This window comes from Xiphophorus couchianus, chromosome 6 (genome assembly GCF_001444195.1).
Source record: "Xiphophorus couchianus chromosome 6, X_couchianus-1.0, whole genome shotgun sequence".
Taxonomy (NCBI): domain Eukaryota; kingdom Metazoa; phylum Chordata; class Actinopteri; order Cyprinodontiformes; family Poeciliidae; genus Xiphophorus; species Xiphophorus couchianus.
The window spans coordinates 21,279,128-21,306,205 of NC_040233.1; the positions used below are offsets into that span (position 1 = coordinate 21,279,128).

Here is a 27,078-nt window from a genome sequence, read left to right on the forward strand (position 1 = left end):
AAAATAACACTTATGTAACATGGTTTCCACACTTAGCCATATTCTTCTAACTACAAATGCAACTCTGCAGTTAGAGTAATCGGGATTGATGGTACAGCACATTGGGTCTAAATTTAGTCTCCCCAAGAACTGTCCTGTTCTTTCTGTTGCTGTGGGGCGAAGCAGAGGTTTTTCAGTTCCTCCACAGTCACACGCACAGGATGGGAGTCAGCCGAGCTGAAATGCACGGCTATGTCACACTCTACTGCACCTCCCACCTCACCCACTCCAGCCTAACTTTCTGTTTTTATTCTCTTGCTCTCTCATCTCTCTGTGCACTGGAATTTTGTGGATCATTGCTCAGAGAAGACTCTCAGAAGGGAACTGGATCCAGAGACAAAAAAAAAAAAAAGAAGAACAGCAACGGTCCAATTTGAAGGATGCAGCACAAAGCGAATCTGCTCAAATGAGGCGTTCAAGTTCAACAGAATCATTAATGCTGGAAGAAAACTCAGTTTTAATCTTTGACACATCAGATCGTCGGAGAAAGTAACACATTTAAGAATCTTTACATTACATTGTAAAGACCTAAATAAAGAAAATATTGACTGAATGAATAAATTAAAGACTTGAATGAATGATTGTTTTGATAAATAAATTATTCAACTAATAAATACATAGATTAAATGAATGAACGAATTGATGAATAAGTATTTAAATCACAAATAGGAATGAAAAATAAACAAGTGGCAAAACTGGGAACAACTTAAATGATTAAATAACTAAATTACTGAATTGAAGAATGAATGAAAAAAATAAATAAAAAATACATACAATTGAAGGGATTAATTAATACACAGTTGAATAAGTCATAAATTGAATAAATTTCCATCATAAATAAATAATCAAATGACTGATTGACTGAAGGAATGACTGAACGAAGAAGTAATTAAATGATTGAACAAGTGAATAGAAAACAACTGAAAGACATAAATAATAGATCAATAAATAAAACTATACAGGCAGATTAAAAATCTCTTTTAAAGTAAGGATTTCATTGTTAGGTATATTTTTTCTATAAACTGAGACAGCATACATCAATTAATATTTAAACTTTAGTTGTAGACAGAACAAGTTTTTAACCATTGCTTCTTCCTGCCTTGAGGCAGTTAATCCTCCTGTTTCAGCAGGTACAGTATATTTATTTAAATAGTTGCCTTTATAAATCTCTCAGCCTATACACTCATGAAAGGTTGGTGTTTCAATGTCAGTGCTGACCATTTGTTGAAGAAAATCTTGCACCAGTACCGCTTCTATCTGTCAAAATAGTACAGCCTTTTCTCAGATTTATATGCATCTCTTAGAAAACTGCACTAAGTAATGTTAATTACACATTGCACAGCTTTTATATTTTCACACATGTGAACCCTTCTTTCATATCAAATCAGAAATTATGACACATTTAATACAGAATGTTGGGCTGAAGAACACAAAAAGAAAACAGCTTTCACAGAAGTACAGTCAAAGACGGTACAAGCATGAAATACCAAAATGACATCCTGTTACTGGCCTTTTTAGCTACTTCATCAACTCCACTGCTACACATGGAAAGACACCCAAAAAGTTTAGAGGAATAAAGTTGGTCCCAGAAGTTTGTCAGAAGGAGGTCATGCAAAACCTTGTGCACCTCAAAGCAGACTTAGAGCCCAGTCAGAGACTTAACACATCATCAGGGTCGGATTCTGGTGTCATCGCTTGTAGGAATGTAGACGACAGGCTGGTAATGGGCTTCAGAACCAGGTTGGTCTTACAGTCACACATGAGAATTATTATGTGTGTAAAATTATAGCTTATTTCAACAGTAATATGGAATTTTCTATGGTTTTAAGTTTTCTGAAAGTGCATTAAATTCTATATTAGACTACTTTAGATCACTATTGCCCTGCGACAGACTGGCGACCTGTCCAGGGTGTACCCCGCCTCTCGCCCGGAACGTAGCTGGAGTTGGGCACCAGCAACCCTCCCGACCCCATTAGGGACAAGGGTGAACAGAAAATGGATGGATGGATAGATCACTATTTAAGTGCTTTTTAAAAGAAAATATGCAACACTACCACCAAATTTTTAGTGATTGGCCATATAGTGGATACACCAGTATTTGCAGAGTTTAGGAATCACAACTGTGGATGAATAGCTACAATCTGTGAATACTTGGGACTCCATTTAAAAACATTAAAAACTGCCTATTTTAATTGTTCTATCACCAAATATACCTTAATATGCATTGATATACACAGTGAAAATCGTCTTAGCGGTACAACTGACCGATCTGCCTTATTTCCACTTTTGTTGGAAAAACCAGTCAGTGGCAAGAAAAATGAATTATGATCCTCGATTGGCTGTTTTTCAAATGACAGCCAATGGCGTGTCAAGTAGAATTGCATCTAGGTATTTCAAAATCCCAAGCCCCATTTTCTTTCTAGTATTCTGAAAAATGCTCTATGAAAAATCAGTAAATATCGAGGAGTATTTCCTCTTTTTCGGTGGTGGGATATTTCTTTTTGTGATAAAAATTGGATCTATTAAGACAATATACTGTAATTGATCATGCTTGCAGCAGTTTTGCTACAAACAGTACTAAATACAATCACTGTGTGGAATATAGCAATACAATTTCTCTATGTAATGTCAATCCTGTACTGAAGTAACCTATTTGATCACCATCCACATCAGGGATTCCGTTAAAGTTATTTTCAGTGCTGAACTCACCTTTGTGCATCCTTTGTGGTCGGGCTCCAGTTTTTTTTGTTCCACAGGTGCAGGTTCCTCCTCAGACAGACATGTTCTGTGTCAGAGTTCGACTTTGATCCTGGTCAGATGAAAGAACCATTTTCCTCAGGAGCTGTAGAGGATTTATGCAGAACAACAACCAATCAAAACACTGCAAGTGTCAAGTTTCTTTTTTGATCTGTCTAATTTAAGGCAAAACACCAGCAAAAACATGGATCGATAATAAGATATCGAACCAGCTCACACAAGCTCACTGTTCCCAATTCTTCCAAAACTGTTTATTTTGATATCTATAGTCACGGAGGTTAAGCAGATCGATGCACTCATACCTAATGTTTGTTTTGAACCTATAAGTGCCATTTTAATAACAGATTTTTTCCGTAGCATTTGTAGAATGCATTCACAATTATCAGACAGAAAATGGGCAGATAGAAGAGAGATGGATCAAAAACATAATCTGTCTTCTAATATCATCAGCTAGTGATAATTAATGCTGCGTTAAATGCTCTGTTTAACTGTTACAGCATTTATCTGCCAAAAATCACCAGTTTTCGGCTATAAAAAACATTGTTGTTTGAAACGGTGTTAACATATAAAGCTGGTGATCGTAGGTCATCTGTTTGTAGATGTACCAATTAAGAACCAACTATGGCACTAACGCTGGCTCAGCACCGGAACTGCTTTGGTGGAGAATCTCTCCTTTACACATGCTGGCAGGTGAAAAGAATAATTTATTTTCAGTCTTCCAGGTATAAAACTGTTTGTCCAGTTTTTTTTTTTACAAGATTTGTTTTTCCCTTCTCATTCTTTGCCCCTTATGGATGTCCTTGGTCTTTCCTCCTCGTTGGTTCTGTAGTCTAGGCCTCCAGATTCTCAACAGTCTACTTGATACTCCCAGCGCTCTTCTCTGAGTTGAACGTCTTCTCCAGGTTATTTGTGCTATTTTTTATTTTTTTGCCAGATCTTTGTATTTGCCAATTCAAAATCTTGCTACAGGAAAATGTCCTTGTTGATTGCGTTTCTGAAACCTTCTCTCATTGTGTATCTGTCTACCTCTCATTCTGCAAACAACTCTGTTTGCAGTGAAATTCAACTGATGCTTGTCTGGATTCTTATGCAGAACAAGAGACAGAGACTCATCCATTCCTGGAACTGACAGTGAATAAATCTTTCATCACACTCATCTATTCTGATGACTCCTTTTGGCTTCAGTCCTTATAAAATCTTTACTGTGCAATGAGTATTCTATGAAAGATCTGCTCTATCACTTTTCAATATGTGCTTTTATTTATCTATTATTTATCATTAAGCGGATTGCGTTATGTTGAACAAGACTTATTCTCCACAAGTGAATCAGACTGGAAGGATTACTAAAGTAAACTGGGCAGAGATGTTGAATAAAGTATACAAGTTGTATCTTAACATTTAGCAATGTGTTGTATTGATAATTAAATTAGTCTTTCACCTTTAAAATCAGTTTTTTAAACCTTCATTTTCCTTTACATTACAGATTTCTCATGATTTACACAGTGGTTGTTGAGAAAACAGGATAGAGATACAGAAGAACAAAACACACATTGTGCTAGGAATACTTTCTATGATGGAGAAATAAAAGGTTTCACCAAGTTAAAAGTCCACAAGTCTAATGAAAAATATTTAACTTTGAGTAGAAAAGAAACATGTCTAAACACTAAAAAAGATACTCGGGTGTATCTGTTTCAGTGTTTTTGTGGTGAAGAAATACAGATTCCAGGTTAAAGAAGGTGGTCGCTCTGTTAATGCTTTTGTCCAGGAGGTATACACAACACAAAGTACTTTAATGTGAGAAGGAAGTACACAAAACTCAATAGTCAGCAGTTTTGTCCAAGAAAGACACAGCTAAACACAGAATCCCTGACTTATGTGTACTTTCTAAGGAAAGTAAACAGAGAGAGAACCCAAAGTTATTGGCAGTAATTGAAAAAAATAATGCTAAATTGTTCCATCCATGCCAAATGTTTTTTCTTTTTCTGTGTTTTTTTTTTTTTTTTACATTATAGTGGTAGTAGATGAACAGATAGTGGTTCAATAAAGTAATTTTCCACATGAAGGAGGCTGAAATGTCTGTGCCAAGTGTGCGCACATATACATTTGTAAGGACATTCTTCTGAAAAATAAAATGTCACTCCTGGGGTAGCGGAAAGGAAAACTGCAGCAGTCTTATCCTCTGAAGGATCTATTGGTTCAATAAGGTCCAGCAGAGCAATATTTGGTAATGTGGTGTGATGTTTATTGCTGTACTTGCTCATGAGTAACAGAACAATAGATAAGGAACATAAACTGTAACAATGTAACACTATGCGGCACAAATCTATTAAATGTTATGTATGCTTGGAATAAAGGCAGTCAGAATTGTACTCTTTCAGCCTTAATGATGCACAAGAGGCATTCTGCTGTGAGATACTGAATGTAAATAAATCCATTTTGTTTGCACAGAACTCCACAGGGTTCCTTTAGAAGAATAAAGCTCCAGAATCCAGTGAAGACAGTGACAGCTGCAGCGGAACAGTTAAAAATAAACCCATGGTGTTGTGTTCTGTTCTAATGGGTGATATATTAATCTATATTTAAATTCGATTACCAAAAAATAACTAAATAATGGAGCTACGTGTGAGAGAAAACTCATTACTTTATATAATGAGGTTAAGAAAAAACAGGATATTTGTTCTTGATTCACTCAATTAAGTTAAGGTTTTCTTTCTACAAAAAAAAGGCCACAGTGAATAATACTAAAAATAAATGTTAATTATTCCTGCTTCAAAATTTTATCTTGCAGCTAATTACACCAGACTACTACACTTGAATGTAAATTTTAACACAACTTCTCATTAACTAATTTAATGATAATTTCCAGAGGGTTATAAGGTCAGTGTTTCTAATCTCCTTGTGAATATAAATACCAGCCAAGGTGCTAATCAGTGGTAAATTCATGCAAAAACAACTTGATTGCTCACTTTGAATCTGAAATTTATTCTGGTGTGCTGTTGTGTATATGACCTAATAAAAAAAGAAAGAAAGGAAAAAAAAACCCAGACTACACAACACATAAGTGACGTTCTATTATATGGTGCTTTCCAGAAGCTGTTAGTCAAGGTTATTGATCAGAACTCACCTCTGTAATTGCATTGACTTCAATTTAATTTCCTTTTTAGATTCTCATTAATTATATTTTTTTCCTTCATTGTGGTGCTACTATTAATCTCATAGTGTTTGATCTGTTTCCTAAAGCTACATTTCAGCAAATTAGAATCAAATCAAAAAAGTGAATTTATTACAGTATCTCACATCAAAAGGTGCAACTCATCCATTTATTATAGAGTAATTTATGTTAATGTTCATACTTAGGGTTTAGAAAATCTTCAAATTCACTTTCTAGGAACGTTAGAAAGTTACATGAAATAATTTTTAATAAATATGAGGAGCATCCTCATATTTATTAAAATTTGTTGTAATTATGTCATGATACAAAAATGTCAAATTCTATACTAATACAAAGACAAATCTGCTCTAATTTGCACCTTCAGACTGGATCAATTTTCTAACATTTTCCTCCTATAGCATTAGCAAAATTAGCAACTAATTTCTTTAAAAATCAATGTATATGAGTTGGTGCAGAATTCACACTGAGGGAAACATCTCGATGGAGGAACTCGCAGTGGAATGGCTAACATCAAGTTGTTAATATTTAAACAGCTAACAATGAGCTTATCTTGTCTGCCATGTTTGCTGCTTCAATGTTGCAGATAGAGGAGCTTGCATAACTTTTAAAATTTCCCTCTAGAATTAGAGTGTCTGTCTTTTTCACGGTTGCAGAGCTAGTAAAACAAGCATTGTGGCTTTTCAGATTAAGCGTTTCCTGTTTGTGTGCAATGTTGGCAAAGTATCTCAGTACAACACTTTTTCCTGTTCCCTTTTGACAAAAAAAGAGGGTTGCATGGCTCCTCTCTGGAGATATATGGCATGGTACCACCCATACCTTCATTTTCCATCTACTTTCCTTGTGTCCTTCCTTTTTTATTTCCTATTTCCTACGTTCCTTATTGTGTGTCCTACTTTCTCCATTTCCTTATTTCCTTCCTATCAGTCGTTTCTTGTGCCCTAATACCTTTTCTTACTACCAGTTCTTCCTCTCCTCCAAATACAATTTCACACACAAAAAATTATCTTTAAGAATTCTCTAATTCCTGACAGCCAAAAAACACCTCTGAGTTTATCTGTAAGTTTGCATTTACTAAACAAAGGTTCAAACAGGCAAAGTTCATATAAAATTTATGTTTTACGTTTGAGGGAAAAGGAAAAAGAACAAAAATTAGTCTGGTTTCTGTTTAAGTTTTCTCCTGCCAAATCTGAAGGCATCTGCACATCATTTTGAAGGCTAATCTTGAGCGACTTATCCAATGTGAAAACCGACTTTCAGACTCAATCTCTGCAGCAATCAATCTTCTGCTGTCAGGGTAAGTCTGTCGAAACCTGGAGCTGTGCTTGCTATGAAGAGAAGAAAAAGCAATTCTTGAATTCCTCACCTCAACTCTTACTGGCAGCCAGCATATGTTAGCCAGGGTACGGGATGAAACCATCATGAATAGGTGACGGGGCGTTCTTGTAGTGGAAAATGGAGAAATGAAATAATTAATCTGGGTTCTTTTCAACCAGGCAAGTGAGAGATCAGTGGGGGTTGCAGCTGCCATTACACAAAGGATTTTTGATTAAAGTTGTTACCCCACTGGCCTGTGAAATTATTGAGAACTGAGATTTTTACTGTTTTACTTGTTTGAATGAATTGGTCTTTTTTTTGTGCTCTTTGTTCTCGCTGTTCAGCTTCATTCAGTTGAGATTTGTGGCGCTGCAGGCCGGAGAACCTGAGACTGTCGACTAAATTGATAAAATTGTCAGGCTAACCTGAGAACCGTCAGCTTATGTGACAAGGTCTGCTGATATGCAGTATTACTTTCTAGGAATGGATAGAGATGTTTTCTTTTTCAAAGGCAGCAGTAGTATAAATCAAGAGAAATTATTATACTGCTTTTCAACTGTAATTGTAAATTTTAAACAAGACCTGAAAGCAAATACGCAAAAATTTAAAATAGGTCATGTACATTAATAAGAGGATTCTATGTATATGTGAAAGGTTGATTAGACAGATACATTAATTAAGACCACCACCTTATGAGTTGTTCTGTACAAAAAAGGCAAGAAGAAAACTTTTCAGTAAAACAGTCAAGGGCCGTGGTAGATCAGGAGGAGCTGCAGTCCTCCATAGCTCAAGTGGGGGAATCTGTTGACAGTATAATTATCTTTGGTGCACTCCATAACTTTGCCAGTACTGTTGTGTGTGTTTTTTTTTTTTACAGAAAACCATAACAATGACATGTAGGGTGACATAAAATGTAAACACAATGCGTCTGGTCAGATGAGACCAAAATTGAACTTTCGGCACACATGCAATACTTAAAAGAAAAACTTTGACAATGATATGAAACATGATGGTGGTGGCGGTATCATGGTATGTGGGTACTTTTCTTCAGCAGGAGGGTTGATAGTTTATAGTCATAGCGGAAAACCTGTAAGAGGCTGCACTAAATTTATTAGTTGCATGTCATAAGTATTTTTTGTCTGTAAAGAAACAATTCCCGACAGCTACAATTTTGAATGATGTTGGTTGGTGGTATGGCCTCATTTACTTATTTTTTTTTCACAAGAAATTGCTATTTATGCCAGAAATGTCAGCTCACATTGACTCCCTTGTGTAATCGGACAAATGTCAAGAGAAAGAGCTGGAGAAAACTCCACCCAGTATATCCATCTCAAAGAAGTGACAAAAATCAATGGGTGAGATGCTTATCAGGGGCATGTTAATAATTCATTCCAAGCCCATGGCAGGTGTATAATTGATCAAGGGGCTGATAAGTTCTGGTGATAAATATTTCAGGGGAGTCTGAGAGAGAAAAGAGCTCTGACTTGTTGACGAGCCCACCTTCGAGTTTTCTCACTGGGAGGCTTGGTTTATTGAGTCTACCCAGTTGTGCAGTCATTTTCTCTGAATGCTTGTGAGTTGTGGTGATAATTCTCTCTAAGAGGTGATGGCCACAGCTCCTAGGGTGAAAATCAAAGTGCTTGGACATAACCAGGCTAGATAACTGTAGTGCACACTTTTATGGATGAACTGTGACCTCTAAAAAGCCAGATCATTATAAAACTGGACAGAGCTACATGGACTTCATGTGTAAAGTCAATAGCAGTCCACAGTAGAGAACAGCATCTACTGGTGAGAGATGCATTTTCTTTTCACTGTAGGGAATTCAGAATAGGTTGCAAACAGGATTGCGGTTTGGTCATCTGAGACTCATTAAAAGGATCAAAAGATTTGAACTCTACACCTAAATGGGACAGAAAATTTTCTTACTTTTGAAATATATGCAGAAGGTGATACCTAAATTCCATCTTCATTAAGACATGGTAGTTCGGACATCAATGGTTCTGTAAGTAAGAGTGCTGAACAGAACTAGAGCAGAAATTGTGGCGTATTACTGAAGGCAGACAAAATCTTGAATTGTTTTAAAGATCACCACCACTTAAGCTTGCAGTCACATTTAAACTGCAGCTTTTACTGCCTCTCGCTTTTAGGTAGCCATTGTATTTTTTACTAATACCCAAATTTAGCTTTCCAGATATAACCCCAAACCTCTTCTGCAACTCTTATATGTTTTATTTTGTTTGTACTATTTGAAAACATAATTAGCAATATATCTTGTGATCTACAAGCCTGAATACTATTGACAAGGAATATTCATTGAAAGAAAACAATATATCGCCCACAATTTTTACCAATTAAAACAGCTGTCAGATTCTATGGAGTGATTGTGCAACTGTGATTTGTTTTTCTTCATAATTAGTGCAAATCTTACTTGTGTGAGTTTAACCATAACAAATCAAAAAAGTCTATCAGTTCACAGCAAGGTTTTGGTCCTTAAAACATGCTACACAAACCACATACAGCATCAGAAACAAAATGTTCTCTCCTTTCTTTTTGATCAAACAAAGAGAAAAAAAAATATGTCAAAGCTGAAGCTAATTATCATGGCTAAACATGTAGCTGGATTGCTTGGAGGTAGCTGTTGCGTTGTTGATTCAACGCAATCTGTGGACATTGGCAGGTGTTTTGTACTAACAGAAGACACATTCAAAGTAAAAGCAACAGAAAAAAGTGTTTTAACTTGCTAAACTTAAAGATCACAAAAAATACCCATCACTCACTTCTGTTCTAGCTGTGGCATGATTCCTTAGCTTTGAGATATCCCTTCTCCTAAATCCAGTTGTTTTATAGTCGTATGGCAAGAAGTACACTAAATGCTTTATTTCATGGAGCTCACCCATGTTTTCTGATGGTCTTTGCAGCAAAAGTCCTCACTGCATCACTGTAAGGTGGAGATAATAAGCTGCCAAAGATCCATTGAACATATTCCCATTAGAAAGGCTTTATTTTGTCATGAAAACAATCTATTTTCTATCACTTTAGAGAATGACAGGCTTCAAAACAGTGCCATCATAGACACTGTCATCCATATATGAAAGTGCTTCCTGTCTTAATAGGCATGACACAAAAGGATTTTTTCATGTCAGAAAAGTTTGTTTTGAAATAATGTGTCTGCTTTGATAACAACAGAAAAGCTGGCCATGATTTATTTTTGGTTTATACTTTCAAAGTTTTTAGCTTCACTAGCTCTAAAAATACTGATATTTGCCATTTTTACTCAAAATCTGTACAAAATGGCTAAAAAGTCTTAAAAATAGAGGATAAACAAGTTAGTAGGATTAGGTGACACTGGGGTGATGTTTTTCCCCTCTTAAATCTGTACACAGAGAGGATATGTTCTTCTCACTACTTTTAGTAAAATTTTATTAAAGCTTCAATACATTAACAAACAATAAGAATAATATAACAATCAGAGACAGAAAGAGGGGTGTGTGTTTTGAGTCATGGTGTTTCTGTAATAATCTGGCACAGAACCTTATACATTATTAACTCAGAAGTAACAAACTGTTTGACACAGAACATTATGTAAGTTATACAAACAAATTGATACAGAAGACCATCTGGTGATATGCACATAATTAGAGATGGACAAAGGGAGATTCACTCACCTCTGTGAGGGAGGGGACGATGTGCACCATCAAAGAGGAGTCTAAAACAGTGTTCTAGTCAGGACGTTTGAATTTCAACATGGCAGCAGCCATAGACATTGTTTGCAGGACCTCTCACTAACCTTACATTCCATAAGCAAACATTACTTGTCAGCTTATAGTTATAGGCACTACATGTAATATTGATTTTAGATGCACTGTTGCATGTGTCTTGTAAAATACAATTTTTTCCACCACTTCTTGCTACTGTTGATGCCATATTTAAATGCAAAGTCCATCTACCAAGTCAGAACTGTGGGTAGTTTGAGTTGCTCCCACTTTCCCAGTGGGAAATCTGACTACTGAGAACACTTCTGTTGATTTTTCAAACTGGGAAGAAAGAATTTTCCAGTTCCGAGTACAGCTGGAACACAGCATGAGTACAAGAGGAACACATTACACTAAACTGCAGAATCCTCCCACCTTTTCTTCTTATAACAAATTATTGTATTTTTTGTATTTTCCATTGTGTCTGCATTGTATGGTAGTTGCTCAGTGCAGTGAGCTGCCTTGAAAAAGCAAGCCTTGAGTCTTCACAAAATTTTAAACAGAGGAGTGGGTTTGTGATCTTTTTTCACATAAATGGACATGCACTTTTTTCAACTCAGCAGCAAAAACACTAAACAAAATTGGATAAGAACTGTCTCAACTGATAAGAGGCTTCTGAGTAATTTAACACATTCATAACATCAATACAGCAAGAAACTTACAGTAGGTATGCTGAAGCTGTGATACCTCATAATCTCTCATACTCAGTATTTCTAATAACAACTACAATCTGTTGTACAAAAAACAACAAAAAAACCCAAAAGTGGTTCTTATTGAAAGCAAAAAAATTAAATCTTCATCTTTGATTTTTAAACAGTTATATCACATATCATTGTTTGTCTTACCTTGGCTCATAAAGCTTATAGTAAATAAGAGCTGTCTGCCTTCGCTCTACTGGGTATAAAAATCTGAATTTTGAAGTATGTGCATGTTTGTGGTTCCAGATGCTGTCACAATGTTTCTTATCTTGCTATGTATGTTGGCATATCTAACAGAGCTTTTTCATGTGAATCCAAATGAAGTGCATTATGTGAAATGTAAATGTCCTGTCACATTTTTGAAGGAGGCCCATGTGTGTCGTCGATAAGTTTTTTGTGAGGTACTCCGCAGACATTCTGGTATTTGCCTCTGTGCTGGGACCAAGCATTAACTTTTCTTCTGATGTTTTCTTTTTTTAAAACTTAGAAGGATATTTCTTAACGGTAATTTCTACCAGGGTTTACATGCTGTACTGGCAGAAAGATTTATTACTATTCTTTTGTTTATCATCACGTGTTACAACAAAATATTAACAAGAACAGAATATTCAGTGTTGTCTATGTTATTAGTTTAAATAGTGCTCTGTTTAGAGTGTGAATAAAAAGATACAGCTGAAACATCTGAACTACCAGATGAGCATGGAAGGTTTAAATAGAGCATCGGTCACATCAGTGCAGAATCTGTGTCCTTTTGTGCGACTGAATAGGCCAGTACAATAATATGAGACAAAATTATATGTAATGGGATTTTTGAAATGTTAATCATTACAGACTAGAGGGCACCTAGTCTTTTTTCACCAACAAGTATTGTGGAAGGCCACAATACCTGCAGGAGCTAGACTAGACTTTTAACCAGAGCTAGACATGTAAAATCTGTTTTATTTCTTAAATAAACTTGACTGAACATGCACCATCTTGTCAAACTTATTCACTCACGCCTCAAGATCAATAAATTCAGGTGTTCCAACAACTTTCACGTACACCGATGTATAAAATCCAGCTAATGGGCAAACAGATAGCATCTACAAACATTTGTAAAACAATGCGTCTCCTCCACCTGCACAGTAAGTCCAGTTGTAGAAAAAAATGTCTACATAGCTAAAATCCTTAGACCCTCTCTAAAAACACTAACAAAATTACAGTGTGTAAAAAAAATACATCATGATGAAAAATGTGTTCTGAAATTTGTTCTACAATAACTAACTAAATAAATAAATGATACATTGCACAGAGTCTTATTTGCTTGTTCCACTCTGCTTAATTGTTACCAATAAGAAACATGACACATCCCATAATAGATGATTAATTTCCTTCAGACAGTGAACTGTGTTATACGTGTGAGAGACAAATTTGAAAATAATCATCATAGCACCTTTGAGAGCCTTTGTTTAATGTGGGAGTGTATAAATGAAACACAACCCCACAATTCATCACTAGTTATCGTCAACAGGAAAAAGTGTTGAATATTCATCATGGTGTTCTATGACTAAACAGAATTTTATTTCTGAAATTTCCATCTTGATTAGTTCACAGTAGACTGAACAGGGAGGACAGAGATGGTGTTTTTCATCAGCACAAAAATTAAATTAAATGAGTATCATATCAAGGCGTTTCTGTATTAATATTTGATGCAATGCAGTGCTTCTGTTGCTTTAGAAATAAAAGCCAGAGCTAGTATAAGTATTTCTTTTAAAGAGGAAAGTATTTTGAAAAAGGTCAGACTGGGTCAAAGCATCAATGTACAAATTATTCTCAAAAGACTTGAAGGTCAGTCGCCTTTCCTTTAACTGCAACCTTCAATGAGAGACTCTGCCGGGATGAATTAAACAAATATAAATCAATCAGTTAAGGATTTAGATTATAAGATAACTTGAGAAAAACATCATTGTGATTCTTTTGTTACAAAACAAAAGAACAAAAAAGGGCATTTTGCTGTCACACTGGAGTTGTCTTATTTAGTTCATACTTTCCTAGAAATACCATTTAACTGGTAAATTGAGCACAAGTTGTGTAGCGACTGTCTTTCTAGGTGAAAGAGATCTCCTTGGCATAGACTCTGTTAAATGATACCGTGACCCTAACACATTATTTCTAAGCGTGTCTATAGAAAGCTTGTGAATACCATCAGAAGGCCTCAAGGTCACTTTTATACAGTAAACACAACAGAGCTTTGAGTTGTGAGAGGGAGACCCAACTGACATCAAGGATCTTTAATAGTCTGACAACAGCTTATAAAATGTCTATTATCATGTGCAGTCACACCTTGTCCTCATCAGCAGACTTTAAGTTGGGTAAAAGAAGGAGTGAGATTGCTTCTCCTTTTACAAGACAGAATCTACAGTATTTAGAGGTCATTGGTATCTAATGACATGCAATCTATTTCAGTTCAATCAACAACATAGTAAACATAGTAGCATCATACATCTGATTGGAATGTATGTACATTTGGATTGAAATGACTTTTTGGTAAAGTGGATTGAGATGACGTGTTGTGAATTGTCTCTAAATAAATAAGCTGAATTTAAGGCAATTAAAACAGAACAAAGTTTAATGAATGTATTGCCTGTCCAATATTTAGAGACTTGGAACTCTAATGTTATAATTCTATAGAGCTTCACTGGTGATCTTATTTTGAAAGGCAGTTTGCGTCGTTAATGTTGCCTTCTGCTTTATGCATGCTTCAGGAGGCCAACTTAAAGAAAATAAATTAAAATAATCTTTCTTTGTAAGGCTTTGAGTTTTTGTAGCATTCAAGTTCTCAGTATCATCTCTTACTGCATATCCTTCGGAGGAAAGTTGTTCTTTGGTTTTTGTCATGTAGGAAAGGATAATATTCGATAACGCCTTAAAAATAATAGATAACATATAATAAAGGAACTACATAGCCAACTGCAAGGCAGGCAGCTAGCTAACCGAGTGAAGACGTTTCAAAGCAATAGCTCTAGCAAACGTTGCAAAGCTTAGACCTAATCTAAACAATATAATTTTATTAATGCATAAGTCATGTTCAGTAATCATGTTTACTGAAGATGAGATTTTTAAACGTAGGTGTTGATTGTCGATTTTTTTCTTTCAAAGAAGCATGCAAAAAATAATCATGATAAAAAGCCAAATCTTTTGAAAAGACATATTCTTTTATCTGACACCAGATTTAAATTTAGCTCACTAGTTACAACTGAAGTGCAATTTAATTCCTGAATCTATATCAGTGTCATGAGTTCATGAGATGTAACTGGTTACCATGGAGACTCTTGAATGGAGGCTGGCAGAGAGATGTTGCAAACTAAGAAGTCATAATGAATTATGAGGCAACGTTTTTTCTAAGCTACTCTGGCATAATTGTTTGTGACCAGACCCTACCTCATTAATATCCACTATTGTCATTATTAAATAAATAAAAATTGTAATTGCTTTGTTTTAATAAATTGAAATTATAAATACACTCAAACTTGCTCGGGCTGCACTGAACTAAATTAGATTGTTTTCAATTTGATGAAGATGGATTTAATTTAAAATTGTAAAGACTAAACAGAACTGAACCAAGTCATAAGTGGATAAATGCCTTTTGAAAGATAGAAAATTTGTGACCGCACTAAAAGGAGACATATTACACCTTTTGAATTAGTTGTTAAAAAAACTATATTTTCTTTCACTGATGAAGTGGGCAAATTACGGAATGACAAAGCCAATTTTCACAGAGTTCCAGTTGCACACTAGTAAGCCACCGCTAAGTCCATTTTATGAACTCACCATGAACTGGTCAGAATGGCGGGAGGGCTGGAGTCAGCAGCCATTGGGCCGAGGGGCGGGGGAAACTCCGCTCAGGTCGACAGTCCATTGCAGGGTTCAGAGAGCATAAGACACAATTTTCACATAAGAATTTGTCAGCAGAGAGCTCAGACTTCAACCCCTTTTGAGAACTTTGATGCTGCATACAGCAGTGTACATATATACAGTTGCTAAATTTCTAATATTTCATAATTGATCACATAATTAAAGCTATTATTTTTTCCGGGTGGAGAGGTATGGTATAATGCAGTCCTTCAGACCATAACCTTGTAATATAGTATCTTGTATAAATCTCACGTGAAACACACTGTTGGTGAATAGGATCTGCATGATCCAACTTGACACCTATAGAGACTTCCCTTTTTGAATTGAATTATTACTTTGCCATTTCTGCCTGGGATCCCATTTTCTACAGCCATGAGCCATATGTTAATAGATTACTTCAATTACAAATTTCAAAGTTTAAACTTGACAAAGACTTTATATAACTTCAGCAGCGACAGGGTGAGTAATATTTTTCACTGCTGCTGGTGAGATATCTGAACCACTGGCATCCGTCTGGGCAGGAGAATCAATTTCTGTCTAATGGGGGCATGTAATACGATAATACTGGTCAATTATCAGTGAAAGGGTATGATTAGCATCCTCATTGTTAACCTCTCAGCTTTCAGCAGGGGGGGGGGGGAAATCAGGCATCACATTAAATATTTCAATAGAGTGTCACAGAAATGCAAGGAGAAAAACTCATTTAAAATGGTTACAAAAGAGCCATATCTCACTTTCTCTGACAGTGGATTTGATGCTCTAATTAAATATTGAGAGCACATTACACAGCTCACACATTACAGTGGAGCATCTGAATATGGTTATTGCGCCAATGCTGATAATATGTATATTAGCAATAGCTTTTCATCTTGCAAAGATATTATTATTTAGCATAATGGCATAAACACAACTCTGGTAATAATAAAATGGCAACAATTATTTTTTTTTATGCAAATATACCAGGCCAGCGCTTTGCATAGTCGCTCCACAGCAGAAATGACCCAGGTTCAGGTTTCAGCATTTTTGTGTTGACTTTGCGTGTTCTCCCTGGGATGACTGGGATTCCCTGATGCTCTGATTTAGTCTTACAGTTCAAAGAAGTGCATATTATGCTCACTGCCCATTTCAACCTGCCTTTACCTTTGAGTAAGTCCATGTTTGTTTATGGATGGTTTAATTTGAGTTTTTGCTGCCTGGGAGTAATATTAACATTTTGGAGTCATGACTTTAATCAGAGAGGGGAAGCTAATGGTTATGGTAATGGCAAAAAAGCCTTTATTGTTCCAGAACACTTAACAGGACATTTAAATCTCAATTTATACATTCATGATTGCAAATATTTCTGTAATGTAGAAGAAAAGAAATGGCTTATTTAAATATTTTCATCTCTTTTTCAAAAAATAAAATAAGCTTACTTAGTTTTAGTTGTCTGAACTAGCTGAGTATGGATAAAAGTGAATAAAGTTTTATTGATCATTTTCAAAAACAAGAAGAAATCACAAACAACGCTCTTTTCTAGTATACTGATGACATAAATGCTTTCCAAACAAGCTCCACAGAAAGCTCTTCCTGCCAAGAAGACAATATCACAAAGTGATTTTCATTCTTTTTGAGATGAGTGATCACTAGGTTCAGCTTCCTGGATCAGCCATGACTGGATAAGATGTGGAGAATCCGATAGGTTGCCTCTCTCTACCAGCAATTTCACAGTGAAAGAAAAAGAATCACAGGTTGAACCATGCCTGTGATAAACTGCAGCCATAAAAGACTCTCTCACCGGGTTTTTCATCTTATAGGAGTGGATAAATTTCATACCAGTGTTTAAGCTCAAGACGGAGAATCGAGTGAAATTTTTGATATCAGCAAGTTTTGTACAACAGCGATTTTCTTTGTCTTTTGTCCAGAGTTTGGTGCAATAAAGTAAAGGAACTTGACAATGTAAAAGAAAAAAAGAAATAAAAATGGCAAATAAGTTGTTTTGCTGACTGATAGGCTTCTTGAGTTACCTCAAGTTGAAAAAAATCAACACTGTTTCTCGCGCAACAAAAGGACTGCAAATGAAGTTGTGCTGAGCTTCTAACATTTTTTTTTGCTGTTCCCTTCATTCATTATTCACTAAGGGCATAAAAGTGTAAAATGACTGCTCCCCAACACGTTTCACGCAGCCATACTCATTCTTTTACCTTTCTCTGACCCCGGCTCTGCTGTCAACTTTGAAATAGTCCTGGTCTGAGCTGTGTTAGAGGTGCTAAATTTTCTATGTGGCATATCACCGAAGGTGTCTGGTGCCACTTAAATGTTCACACCTTCTCTCAATGTCATGGTACGCTTCATTCCCTTCCCACCTAAGGGAGAAGACAAGAGGTCACAGGAAAACATTGTTCTGTTTAAGCTGGAGTCATGCTACCACTGTGCAGCCCTAAACTCTTAAGCGCAATGTTGAGACCCAGAATAAAGTCAATACAAAGTCACTCACCTGAGAAGCAGGCTTATCAGAAATGTTTGTCATGCTGCTACGCTTTGATGCTTGTAAAAGCAATTTTTAGCTCACAAATAAATCAAAGGTCTAGTCATTCATTGTACACCTTCATTTATGCTTCTTTGGGTTCATTAGCATATTTCACAACACATCTAATGAATCATGGATATTCATATATAAATTCCAGGAGTTGCTAAATATCACAAGTCCTCTTGGTGGATTGAAATTAAAGACTTTTTAATGGGAGCTAAATGTCAAGTAATCGGCTAAGCATGACTGGTTAATGAAGGAGAAGTTCTCCCATGGGGAAAACTTTATGGAAGGATAACAGCAAATCTAATGAAAAAAAGAGGAGTGAAGCACCTTAATGACATAGTCAAGATTGTTAAAAACAAAAATGGTGCTGTTAAGAGGTGAAGGCTATGGTTAATATTATCTATCCATCCAATGACTGAATGCATTTATTGTTGCTTGATCTCCTCAGTCAATGGCCAATATGCAGGCTACACACAAATGGCCAATTGCATTATTGCACAATGTTCGTCTCATCATGTTCAGTGAAAAACAAGTCACTCTAAAAAAGACCTCAGCCCTCAGTGAGTTTTACCTGTACAGATAAATGTGAAACTAAAAAAACTTGTTATAACTGTGACAGATAATGATGGTGCCAGTCACAGCACAGTAAGTAAAAGTGACCTGCTGGTTAAATTTTGTGTTGGACTCAGACTGTACTGTAAGTAAAATATAGAACATAACTTAAATTGTCAGGGTGAGGAGCATGAGCAAAGCATTCACCAAATCATATGAAATAGCAAAAGGGATATAATGACCTGCGGCTAAATTATACAATAGAAGTAATGAGCTATGAGTCATGCTTATTATCTTTTCTTGACCAGCAATGATTAGAGCAATAACAAAGGCGGTATTTCTATGCAACATGGAATGTGAGAAGCTATCTGCGAATTTACAACAATCAACATCATACTGCACAAAACTATTCGTACCCTCAAAGAGGCTCATTTTAAACCTCTAGGATTTAAAATAATTTTAATTCAACCAAGAAGTTTATTTCTTTTTCTTCTCTTCTAAAACTTAGGGTAGGGTTAGGACTGGCATCTTCAGGACTGGATGCCACATTTATTTGTAAAGTAATATTTTCGAAGCATGAACTGAGGAATAATTTCTACAAGTTATGATTTTAGTCACGTTTTTTGCTTGTGGATGTCTACATAGCTCTAGACTTTCTGAAGAAACATAAACGAAAAATATTTGGACTCAAAGCCTGAAGTGGCAAAAAAAAAGGTTTAGCACCAAATGATGAACAATGGACCCCTCCTTCCAGGTAATACAACACACAACTGAAGTAATCCTCGATAGAGGGGAATCTATCCATCTAAAGGAATCAATTATTCATTGTACTCTGTCTTCCTGCTGGTCAGTTAGAAGGCAGAAGCTTTCTCTTGGAATAGTGGTTGAAACAGGAGAAAAGTTCCTCCCTTCAGTCTGACAGCTTCCAGCTAGAAAGGTCTCTTTCTCAGCAGCAGGCTCCTCAGCGCGAGCCTGACCCGAGCTACCAGAATAGACTGAACATCTATTAATCAAGTTAATGACTTGAAAGGAAAATATGCTCAACTTTGCAAAGTGCACTTAATGATAGCAAGTTCAATATAAAGCCCATATCTTTACATCAGCAGCAGCAGAAACTCAGGAGCTTAAAATGAGGAGCTCAAGCAAATCTCTTTCAAAACAGATCAATACAGCCCGCAGTGGGTGAAGAATTGGTATATTATTCATGAGCGATAATGACTGCTCAGCCTTATCATGTCAAGCTTGCGAAATATGAATTTATGTTACTGTATGCATCCCATCAACCCAGCAAAAATAATGATGCACAATACTACTGTACGCTCGTATCTGACACAAGCGCTTTCATTTACTCCAGTCAAAAGCCAGTGGTCATTATCTAATCATTGCTGAGCCCCTCATCAGGCTGATCCCGTTGTTGCTGCAGACATAATTAACACACTCTTGCTGGATAATCCTTAATTATTTGCCTGTGAACTAGATGACACTCTTTTATTGTTGTTAGGTGAGAGCTGTTGAGTCCAATCTGAGGTCTAAGAACTCTGTGATAGTTTAATTCCAAATTTAATTGCCGTTTCAGACAGAGAGAAATTAATCCATTTTAACGTATCCCATGCTGGGGAACTTTATAGAGGTTTTCCAAGGTCACTGTCTTCCAGAAATAAGCCACGCTTCAAGCTGCTCGCATACTCATAACTGGTCTCAACTTAAAATCCTCTCATTAAAGCTGGCAGAGGTTCTTAACTGGACTGTTTACTCTGCAAGTAAAATTTGTCATCAACCTGAATGTACTTCTGAACAATAAACCAACAGCACAGGGGCTTGCAAATAAACGTCATATTCTGCATCTAAAGAGGATCATGGACTTCGGATGCTTCCTGTGAGACCTTCTCTAATTTCTTCATGCCTGAAACAGACAGCATAAAGAACATGATCTGCTTTTTCAGACGGAGTCAGTGGTGAATTTTAATGTAGGTAAAACGGCAACACGGGTGGCATAGCATAGCCTCGGGGCATCAGGAATGTTTTTTTTTTTTAAAAAGTCAGTCAGTTACACCCAACAGTGTTGCTGTTATCTGTGTGCATGCCACTTCAATAGGAAGCCCCACTGTAAGCTCTGTGTGAAAATATTGCTGAACACTGCAACTGATCAGAAAGCTGGAAGTCGAATCAGATTCACAGCTTCAGTTTGAGAGCTCACTTAATCCTGAAAGACCCGGCCATAGAAAAACAGGGAAAAAAAGCTCAACCTTTAAGATGATTTTATAGGAGTACTTTGGAGATAAAAATATGACATTCTTGAATTGTTTTCGTAACGTTTTAGGAAAATGTTAGTTTTACAACGCTGGGTGATTTGGATGGCAGAATTTCCTGTGAGCTGTTGACAGTCATTGTCAGAATAACTTAGAAGAATTTACCTCTTTTTACCAATAAAACATTATGAATAGCAACATAATTGCAAAGCATGCAACTTTTGGAACACATCAAAGTCACGCATAGTGCCAGATATGCCGGTTCTCATCCATACTTTGAAGCCCCATGGGTGTTGCTTGTGTCTCGGGTATTGTTTGAAGTCGCAAAAACAAATTTAGGACATTGGGAGTGGAGCAATGGGTTATGTTTCACTACTGGCACCTGTTCATACTCTCTAGCATACATATTGTGCTCTGATTATCATCTTAAAGGGAAAGCTGGTGGTAGCAAATGGACAGCCTGGTCTTGGGCCACACCTTGCTTTGAAGAGCCATTTCAACTTTTCCACAAAATGCCTATGCTAGAATCTGAGCTTTAACAAACAATTGGGGTAGCATTGCATGACTGGACAATAGAATGTAATCTCTAAGTCTGTGTAAAAACCCTGAAGAAAAGTCAATATGTGTACATTTTAATTTTTGTTTGAAATAGATATGTTGAGCATTACAACACTGGGCCTTAGAGGGGATAAAAGGCCAATGGAGCAGTTTTAAGGTGCTATGTTCCATCCACCCATGGTCTATTTGGATAATCTGTGCAAGATAACATGAAGGTGTCTCCAGTGGTCATTGGGTATGTGGAGGGGTAAAGCCCAGCTGTTAGTACATTCCAGAGCAACAAAGTCAAAAGTTAAAAGACTTACTTTCCACTAGACAGAATTTATTAAAAAGGAGTTTTGTTAATAGTATTGGTGCAGCAAGATTATATTGGATGCTTCTAGACGGAGTTTGTCTCTTCTTCTCATGTATAAGTTGATTCTCTCCGGGTACTCTGGCTTCCTGCCCAAAAACATGACTATTTGGGTAAATTGATCTCTATAATCTTGACGTTAGTCATGAGTGCATGCATGGCTGTTTGTCCTCTGTATCTGGGTTACTCCATGATAGACTCTTCCCTGCCTTTTGCTGGAGATGGGATCCAGTCTCCTCCACAAACAACTCCGCAGGGATAAGTGTGTACAGAAATCCTTCCAACACAACCCAGGCGCTTCAGAAATTATTCTGAAGAAAAAAAATGTTGGTTGCTTCAATAGGAAGGGTAATTTTCAGTGCATGTGTCAAAATTCACACTTGTGACATTTTACTCACGCATTGAAGCATAATGTTTAATGTGTTCATGGCTTGTTACCACAGTGAATGAGATAAGAGCTATAATGTGTTCAACTGATTCAATCACAAATAGTACATACATGTGAATTAAATGGTGAAAGATATTTTCAAAAGTAAACAGTTAAGTGAACAAGTAAAACATGCATAACTACTTAAAACAAAATGATGACTACCTTTACCCATTCATGCTTATGTAAAAGCTTGAGTCAAAGACTGCTGACTTGACAGTTGTTCAGCAGACAGTCAGTTTCCCCCTCTGCAAGGAGAACATGAAAAAAAGGTTTGCTAATTAGGGAATTAGCTGTGTAGAGTGCTGTATCCCAGCATATTAATGGAAGGTTGAGTGAGAGTAAAAAGTGTGGTTAAAAAAAAAAAAGGTACTTAAGCAACTTGGGTAACTGCAGCCCTGAGAGGATGGAAAAACAAAGCCCATTCACAAGTGTGGGAGAGATCAGAGGCCACTGCTAAAAAGAACAGAACTTCCCAACATCTCAGTAGAGCCAGAAGCAGCAAGAGTCCAGTTTTTGATGAGGTAATAACTTTATATAAATCTCGTAATGTCTATATTACACAGAACTTTAGTTCTATTTTAAAACGTCTTTTTACGGTATAAACAAAGTTGTGAAAATGCTTTTTTTTTATGAAGATGCAGTCACTCAAAGTAAACACCAATGAGTTTTTGAACACAATTAAAGCTGAAAAAGTACAATAGTCTGACTATAAAATGGCAAAATGACTAAATTTATTGAAATCAACATTTCTATCTTTTAGATATTGAAATAATGGATCCCCTTTAAAAAAAAAGAAACACATTCCCTTCCAAACTTTTTAAGGCATCAGAATCACCACCAATATCTATGAATGCTTGATTTTTTTTAAAGTCCGTTTCCTTTATTTAATCTTTAACTAGGGAAAAGCTCTCTGATATTAAAAATCTTTTCTCAAGAATGCCCTGCAACAGTTTTGAAATGCATTGCCCATTGAGTAATGAATATATGAAAGATATGGGCTTCTATTTTTCTTGTAAACAGCTGAAATAAATGAACTTTGCAAAGATATTCCAGTTTATTAAGATTGGCTTTTATGAGGCAGCAGGAGTTCAGGGAGATGCAGCAGCTTGTCCATGAGGTACCCGTCAGGAATGACATTTAAAATCGAATATAAAAGAAACAGACCCAAGCAGGAGAAACAAGCACAAGGGAAATGTAAGCAATCTGTATTGACTGTAGCTGTAAAAGACAAGGCTGACTAACACCAGCGTACAAAGTGTTACAGTAGTCAAACTAAAAGCGTGGATCCCCTTTCCGTATAACTCAAAGACTAAAAGGATTTCACCTTCAATTAAAACCTTAATTTTAAGTGAAAGTTTGATGCTGAACCAACATATTTTAAAATTAAAATCAATAGTTTTATGCTAGACTGAACGCCTCCCAGATCTTTACCGCCGAATACAATCCAAAAAAAGTAACTTATTCCCTATTTGAAATCAAGCAGATTGAAAGTTGTTCAAAATGAAGTGTTGGCAGGATAATTCAAAGGTTGTTTTAGTTAAAAGGAATGACTGTGGTTTAATGATACATATGCATGTCATCTACATAGAGGATTTTAAACGAATGCATTGCAAATGAAACACAGAATCCATTAATGAAGATGCATGAACAGGCTGAAACCATTTGACTATGTAAGGCTTTAGAAAGCATCTAAGATTTTGAAACTGTTTGTTTGGCAACATTTTGGCAAAGACAGAGTAACATACAGGATAAAAGTGACTTGCAACAAAACTGAATGCAGTTGCATGCCATAACATAGCTGATTGGTCAACCCATTCTCACTCCCAACTCGTCATATATTGACGCATGGGACGGTCCGTCCTCGTCACATGTTGACGCGCAGGGTACCCCTTTCGCGTCAATATGTGACGCGAAGTGTTTTACACTATGCCTTACCGTAATTTTTGCCCTAAACCTAACCAAATCATTGGGTTTTGAAGGTTCGGCAGCGGTTACGAGAACCCTTCGCGTGAAAAATCCACGTAAAACATGTGACCTGCCCAAGTCGTCAACTTTTGACGCGAAGGGTATCAGAAATTGTCCTAACTCGTCAATATATGACGAGTTGGGAGTGAGAATGTGTTGGATTGGTAGCTTTGTATCTGTGCTGAAAGCCTAATTCAAAGTTTTCTAAAGGAACCTGTTATGACTATATATATACTGTTTATTTTTATATAGTATGATTTGAGACTCATTTTACTTCACTTGATAAAAAATGTTGTTTTTTTCCTAAGAATATTGCTAAACCCTTGTTTTGTCTCTATTAATTAAATATCATGTATCATGTCACCATGTATGGCATCCAATGTATCTGTGATAAGAAAGATATTTTCTTATATTTAATGTGTAAATGGAAAGCTTATATTTTTCCACTTAGGGCAGTCTTTGTCTAATGTGTCATTGTGTCACTTCGCAGCATTTATCTGGAACTGCAAAATTGAAACAGAAACAATATAGAAATAAGTATGAAAAATATGCTTGGTGACAAAATAAATATTCTTCCATTTGGAATTAGTTGATTTGAAATCTTGAAGTATCTTTTTGTTCATATCACAATTGTATTTTTCTCAGTGTCCAGGGATTTGTGCTAAGCAATAACAAAACAAACAAACAAAAAAAATAAATTGGAAAGTAAAGAAATGTTTTTCTTTCTTAATGTGGACAAACCCCTGGCAACAGAAGGATTGTATTTCAGCCTTCTAACATGATGGTGTGTGAACGGGAAGCTGTTAACTTGGCACTTACATTAGTTGAGGAACATTAATCCAGATGGATTTACATGCAGTGGCTATTACAAATGGATTGTCGTTGATTTAACAGTAAATCCACCAACCCTAGACATTGGTTTTTGCCCTTGATGGAACATTAACAATACTCTTTAAGATTCTTGAGTGGAATATTAAAAATGTTTTACTCTGCTCTGTGCACAGATACTTTACATGCACATTGGCTCAGATGCATAGAGAGAAATGCTTATTTCAGGATTCATCAACGCTTCTCTGGGATCCCGGTTACAGGATCACACTTTCTGTAGACCCCCAATCCTCTTCAATTAGTGACCTCCACAGGCTCTCTGAGAAGAGTGCTGAGATCCCCTTCACATCCGTGTGATCAGAAAGTATGATTAATGCTCGCTATCCATTGGAGCTCGGACTAATCATCCAAATATTCACAAAGCCATTAATACCTCTCAAAATACTGGCTGGAAAATCCGCTTTACACAGCATTTTGGGATAGCCTGTCTGCTGCATAGCCTTATTGAAAAGTGAGTCATTAAAAACACGCACTTCTGCACAGATAGATTTAGAGAGATGGATATATAGATATCCATCCATCCATACTGAAAATGTTATATAACAGACTAAACCTACATAAGGTGGAAGAAAAATTCTTACTTTATTGTTAAACGGTTTAACCAATAAAAGATCTGAAAATAGTGGTGTTCATTTCATTTCCACACTCTTTACTCTATGGACTTTATAATAAAGATACAAGAAAATAAGTAATCTGTAACAGTCAAGAGATCCATAATAATTGAAGCAGCTGCTGCTAAATTTCACAGTTCATGCAGTTAAATACATTGATCAACCCGCAATAAAAAAGTCAAAAACGACTTTTCTTCTACTTCACTGTTAACTTTGTGTTTATCTATCATTTAAAAAAACTTTGAAGTTTATGATTACAATGCAACACAATACGAAAAACTTCAAATTAGCACAAACTAAGCTTTTCCAATGTAGAATACATCATATTTGTGGATTTATCGCCATTTTATAAATGAGATTTTAAGCGGTTACACTGAGATTACGTCCTGAAAGCTCGAAAGGTTTTCTGATTGCAGCTCTTATTTTTGTTCGCTGGCCTAATGCTCAATTTCAATTGGTCAAATAAAAGAGTCGCCTTTAGAGCACTTCAACTAATCACCCATCTGTGGCCATTGTCTACAAGAAGCATATGTGACTGAGATTTCTGTTTAATATAATGAGGATGGAGATAAGTAGTATTTGATTACTTCCTCACAAACAATGTAGGCAGAATTCGAGTATGAGGCACATAGAGATTGGTCCATGCACAGATATCATGCTAATAACACTACTTAGCTCCACCACCCACATAAAAAAAACAACTTATGAATTTTAACTAGCCAGATATTCCTGCACTATTTGTTCCATGGTGTATCAAGCACACTAACACAGAATGGACAAGAAATCACTTTTCACTATCTGGTTTTTGCTGAAGTGATTAGATCATTTGATAGCACCATTCCGCCGCCTCTATTTTCTCCACTATAGGATGTTCCCCAAGGGAGAACACAGACCATAATGATTTTCCAGAAATATTATCGACCTGGGCTGATGCCGAAGGTGGCTATTACTGTAATAATGCTCTTACCTCATGTGTAGATAAGGTCCAGCCTAAAAATCTAGCAGTTCATCATTTGAAAATATAGCCAGGTGTGGTTTTCTGCTCTGACAGAAACACTCACCCAAAGGCTTCTCTTTGATTCTGTAATCAACCTTAAGTTTCTTGTTTTGTATATTAGTGTCAAAGAATTTTTTAACCACAATATATTTCATGTTTTAATAAAAAAATAAAAAGTTAGAGAAATCTGAACTAATTTTCTTTTTTCAAACAAGAGCAAGCATAAATAAATACAGGAGTACCCAAACCAGACTGGTTAATGTCTAATTCATATGACAAGACAATTATGCCGATTTCTGACTCAATTTTCCGCTTTTGACAATCTTAAAGAT

At 36.2% G+C, this 27,078-nt stretch overlaps 1 long non-coding RNA gene across 2 annotated transcripts in view; it reads right to left on the bottom strand.

The window, feature by feature from the left end:
* Positions 1–873: 873 nt before the first annotated feature.
* LOC114146906 (uncharacterized) overlaps positions 874–27,078 on the bottom strand; it is a 32,029-nt gene continuing 5,824 nt past the window's right edge. The window contains exons 1-3 of one of the 2 annotated variants that reach the window (XR_003595980.1): positions 7,332–7,407; positions 2,749–2,881; positions 874–1,785 (exon numbers count right to left, since the gene is read on the bottom strand). This is a non-coding gene — a long non-coding RNA (uncharacterized LOC114146906). Of the gene's footprint in view, positions 1,786–2,748; positions 2,882–7,331; positions 7,408–27,078 lie in introns of those variants that run through there. The other variant, XR_003595979.1, reaches the window with a different exon arrangement.